Raw genomic sequence first — 5,647 nt, 5'->3', positions numbered from 1 at the left:
GAAATTAACGGATTCCCCCAGTGTGTGGCCGATGCCACTGTTGGACACAATGACATCAATGACCCAAGCGCCGCAAGTCACCAAGAGAAGATAACACAGAAGAACTTACTCACAGCCAGGAAGCAATTCAAACTCAGGTAAGTTTGGAATGATGGTCACGTAGCCGACAGAAGGCCCTGGGTCCACGGGGAGCTTGGTTCCTTTGAGTGCTGGAGTGGGAATCAAGAGCCCAGTATTCACTGTCGTTAACTCTAGCACAATGGCACGGGTTCTCATCGCTGTACCCCTCCGTGTGTTTTGCAGAGATTATTTCCATCCAATGGAGCACCCTGTAAAGTAGACATTGCTTGACAGGTGAGGAATCTGATTCTCAGAAGAGCTGTACACACATGGAGACAAAGGAAGAATCAGGACTTGATCCAGGAGAATTGTAGTTCATGGCCTCGAGGATGGCCCAGTGACCCTGGCTCCCAGAGTCCACACCAACCGCAGCAGCCAACTTCAACCAGAGCTGGACTTAAAGGCTTGCTTCTCATACACAATACCACAGAAAGAAGCAGTGGCTGTCACTGCCAATACTGGATTACAAAAAGACTGTGGCTTCCATCGTCAGCCTCAAAATCTCTCTCTCTCTCTCTCTCTCTCTCTCTCTCTCTCTCTCTCTCTCTCTCTCTCTCTCTCTCTCTCTCTCTCCCTCTCTCTCTCCCCATCATAATGAAGGAACCAAGTGACCATAGGGAACTTCTCTGTCTGGCATCTGTCGAAAGCCAGTGAGAACCTGCAGCCATCACTCCATCGAGTCTTTGAAGAACTGCCTCTTCCAACATTCAGATAAGTAGGCTTGGATAAGGATTCTCCCAGTCCAGGCTTCAGGTGGCAGCATTCCTGGTGCACCTCCATTGCACCTGCGAGACACCCTGAATAGAGACACCCAGCTAAATCACAGCCAAATTCCCAGCCCACAAACTCTGCCAGGCGACACATGGATGCTGTATGAAGCTGCACAGCCCGAGGATGATTTGTTAGGCAGCAGCAGATAACAGGAACACATGTCTCATTTCAGAGTCCATGCTCCCCGCTCGTGTATCTGGCTGCTTTGCAGTCCTCCACTTCAGCCACCAAACTACTTACCCCGTACCCAAATGACAGAGACACTCAACAAATCTGCACCTGATTCTGGAAAAGGAAGATAATATTAGAATGCACATCTTGAGCCAGCACCTCTGAATGAAATAATTAGTGTAGTTTACTACCTGCCAGGGTTTTCAGTCAACGTTTTAATGAAATTATTGTCATTTAAAATGATTGTTACAGTAAATTGAATACTGCCTCAGTCTGCCTTAGACTGAAAGTTCCCCGAGGTGCCCTGCTCATTAGGAAGGCATGGTGAAGGAGGATGCCTCACAGAAAGCTGCCTTCACATAGTCATTTTACACTCGAACACCGTCAAGAGCCAGGCCCTTGGAGGGATTCCCAAACAAATATATTTGCAATTTTTTAAGTCATGCCTTGAGATGAGCACCCAGAGAGATAAAGACAGAATGAACCAACTAACTCGGGAGAATAATAGAAAATCTCTGGGAGAAAATACCCCTACATCAGGCACTTGGGGAGCAGAAGACTTAGACCTGAATACAGTGCATTTGGGGATAAGAGTCAGTGGGTGATTTTCTTTCACTTCATTCATTTGCCTATGAACTCAGCAAATATGTATTAGGCAGGCTCTAGCTCTACTGTAGAAGTCTCCAAGACACAGAATAAAAGACACTGTCAATCCAAAGCACAACATTAAGTGGACATTTAGTTGACCAGGTAGGAAGGTGAGGCAAAACAGTAAGAGGAGATTAGAGAAATCTAATAACACGAGTGGTTGGATTCTTACAGAAAGCCTTGCTGAACCACTGGGACTGGATGTGACTTTGGGGAACCATGTTTGCCATCATCCAAAAGGTATTTTGAGCATGAAGGAGGGTACGACCCATGAGTTAGCCTGAAGCTGGCACTGCTCAGGTGAACTCGGAGCTCTGGGCTTCAGAGACCTGAGCAGAGCTGGACACTCCCTGCTAAGCAGAAAGAATCATGTGAGAGACCTCTCTGAGTAGAAGTTAATACAGTTGGTCAAGTGTGGTGGCAGTAGGGGCTACTAGAGTACACGCTCAATGGAGATTTGTTGAAAGGAGAAAAGATAGGAGGAAGAGGAGAGAGGGAAGTCAGGTTGCCAACAGTAAACCCAACCTCTGGGAAGTGATTTAGTTCTATCGAAACTCCTAGAGATAGTGAAGTCTCTTAAAATCTTTGATGTTGACCTTGCATCTTGCTTGACCTTTTACCATTAGCACAATTCTCTGAAAGATCTTTGAGGATCTTCGTAGAGTGAGAGGTCATGGGCTTGAATCTTAGTCCTTTTTTCAAGTGTACATTTGCATCACTTCTCAGCCTTTTGGCTAAGATCAAGTATAGTATCACGCATACGTTTGCAGTATGTAACAGTTACCTTTGTTTGGGGGAATTATTATATATATATGTCATTTCCTGATCATTTTCCATCCCTTTACCTCCCATTAGGGTTAAGATCTAAAATGTCCCCCGAGATTCTCATGCATTCTGAGGCAGGGCCTTTGGGAGGTAACTGGGTCCCGGGCACTGTACTGGTCAGTGGATGCGGCCACTGGTCAGTGCCACCGTTCAGTGTGCAGTGAGGAGGTGGGACCCAGCTGGGAGATGAAGTCCCTGGTGTCTCTGCCTCCTGGCCCTGCCTTTCTCTCTCTGCTTCCTGCCTGACCAGAACAGCTTTGCTCTGCTTGCCCTTTCTGCCAGGTGGTTTCTGGGTTTAGGCCTGGTGACTATGGACTGAACGTGTGCGCCAGAGTAAGCCTCTCCTCTCTCAAGTTATGGGTGTCAGATACTGTGTCTCAGCAACAAGAACGGACGAAGACACCTCTTCTGGCTACCTCCCCTCTCTCCCCTGCCCTGCACCCTCCCCCTTTCTCCAAAAACCCTCCCTGTTTCCTACCACCTCTCCTTTATTCGAATCTGTAATTCATTTATATTTCTGGCTTCTCAAATAGGAGAAACCACATGATATGTGACTTTGGCGACTGACTTATTTTACTTAACGTTGGAGTCTCAATTCCACCCATTTTTCCTGCAGATGACACGATTTCCTTCTTCTCCCCAGCTGAATATTACTCTGTCGTGTATACACAAAATATTTTCTTTGTCTGTTAGCCCTCTGATGGACTTCTAAGTGTTTCCAGAGCTTAGCTAGTGTGAGCTGCGTGGCTATAACCTGGGTGTGCACCTATCGATGTAGTGTGATATTTTAAGTCTTGTGGGAATACACCCAGGAGAGGTACACGGGGTCAGATGGAACCCTCACTTCTATCCATTATTAGTAGTAGCAGTAGTAGTAGTAGCAGTAGTAGTAGTAGTAGTAGTACTGGGGATCAAATTCAGGACCTTTCGCTTTCAAGGCAGGCCCTCTCTCCCTTATTATGAATAAGTTTCAGATCCTCAATTTTCTCACTTGTGAAAGAGGGATGAGTGTTTCTGCCTCAGAAGACCATGATGCTGTTTAAATGAGCTACTGTGGAAGTAAACCGCTCCCCACACCCACCTTTCTTTCTCCAGAAAGTCGCAAGCCTACAGTATGAGGGAAGTTCCCTAACATAACCTTAACCCTCATACAAATTAACAGCAGCCTCCTCCGGAATATGAGGAACTGTAAAGAAAAACTCAAAGTGACAGAAGACACTGATAGCACCAGTGAAAAGAGCCGACTGCTTTGTCCCACGAGCAATACAAAGCTTCTAGAATCTTCCATTGTGTGTGAACTTCCACCAAAGAATAAGGAACTAAATAGGCTTCTAAACTAAATTTGAATAATTTGGCCATTCCAATAACGAAGTCCAGCAGATTTTAATGGCATTTTAAGCCTTAGAAAATAAGGCTCTTTAATGTAAATGCTGACATACCCTTAACCAAAGCGAGACATCCATCGACACAGTAATAGCTTTAAGAGGGAGAGTAAAACACCTATTTACATTTTGAGTACTAGCCTATTCCCTAAGCACAGGCACATTTGGATCAGATAAAAGAAGCAGAAGTGAGCTCGGCTGACTGACAGGTGTCAGAGTGTAGGAGCATGAAGGAGGGATGGATCTTTAACACCACCATTAAAGATCATCCCCATTTAGAAATCAGATGTTGTTAGGACCAAATTGTACTCACTGACCAGGAGTCAAGCCGACCGTTGTCTACTTTACACTTGGGGATGCAGTATCGGCCCAAGTGTGTCACAGATGGACCCAAACTCATGCTTCCCAAGCAGTGAGGCCAGACCATGGGACCAGCTCCGTGTTCACCTGTGGCGCCACACAATGGCCAGGGCCCAACGGTAAGGAAATGTGTAACCAGCACTGACTGAAAGACAGAATGGAAAGATAGGAAGGCAAGATGGTGGCGGGCAAGAAGGGAGCACGGGAGCAGGGAAGGAGGACAGAGCCCAGGACCACACTCAGCAGTGGCAAGGAGGGCCCAGGGGGTGGTCTGGTTCACCCACGGGCGAGGGGTGAGCTTGGGCTTCCTGCCAAGGTGAGTGTCGGGGAACCTGGATTTGCACAGTGCCCCTCATCCCACATCTGGTTCACCCAGCCCCGCTGGCTTCTTCTCTGGTCTTCGAGTCCGCGTGTAATGCTGGGTATCATTGGCGAGCAGGGAGCTTTGTGCTCTGGGGGTGGCTATACCTGTCTCCCTTGCCCTCTCCACCCCTGCTGTCCATCACTCCAGGCGTCCTTTGCCAGGGTTCTTGCAAAGCTTCTCCAGTCTCCCTCCCTCTACTTGTTCTTTCTGCCCATCTGCGGTGTCATCTCTCTAAAGCACAGATTGGCTATTGGTTGACCCCTGGCACTCAAGCCTCTGTTTTTGGTTGCTCCTATGTTAGCTGCAGTGACCATAGAGACCCTAAGGCTCCAGAGCTTGGCTGTCCAAGCTCAATGCATGGCTGACCTCCCTCCCTCAGCTACGACAGAGAGTAATAGCAGTGGGGAAACTGAGCTCTGCAGTCACAGGCAGAAAGGAACTCTCTAAGCAGGCCGCAGTGCAGGTTTCATCCCAGGCGGTGGCTTCTCCAACCAGACTGCACTGTCTTGGGCACCCAGCCCTTCCCAGATCCCGAGCCGCATCCTGGCATTGCCGCACCAGCCCCAGTTCTGCCACTGTCTTGAGAAGCGTCAATCTGAATCCCAAATGTGCCAGCCTTATTACCATCATCAACAGACTCCTTAATGAAGCTGCCAATACTGTCAATGGCATCTTTAATGGCACTTCCCAAAGAAAAAGAATTCTACAACTCCCTCTTACACTGCCATTTGGTTCCTTTGCTTTAAGGCAGGCATGAAATGTTCTCTGAATTAAGGCAAGGGCAACAATAACAATGGAAATAATAATGGCACTCAATATTTATTGAATTCTAATCATGTGTCAGGTTCTGTTTTAAGCACTTTACATCCATAGTAGAGTAACTTGCCCAAGTAAATATGAATTTAAGAGACCTCCAGCCAGTCACGTAAGGACTTAATAGCTAACCTTCATCTTCTCAGTGTTAGATTCTGATTTGGCTACAGTGCCCTAGTGCGTATACTGCACC

The 5,647-nt window shown here is 47.3% G+C and overlaps 1 pseudogene; it reads left to right on the top strand.

The window, feature by feature from the left end:
- The first annotated feature begins 2,424 nt into the window (after nucleotides 1-2,424).
- On the top strand, nucleotides 2,425-2,589 carry LOC147822825 (U2 spliceosomal RNA; annotated as a pseudogene).
- The last annotated feature ends 3,058 nt before the right edge of the window (nucleotides 2,590-5,647 follow it).

This window comes from Heterocephalus glaber, unplaced genomic scaffold (genome assembly GCF_053883595.1).
Source record: "Heterocephalus glaber isolate CG9 unplaced genomic scaffold, H.glaber_assembly_v1.0 deba00001608, whole genome shotgun sequence".
Classification (NCBI taxonomy): domain Eukaryota; kingdom Metazoa; phylum Chordata; class Mammalia; order Rodentia; family Bathyergidae; genus Heterocephalus; species Heterocephalus glaber.
The sequence above is the reverse complement of the archived record's forward strand: the minus strand, read 5'-3'. Positions and strand labels throughout refer to the sequence as shown.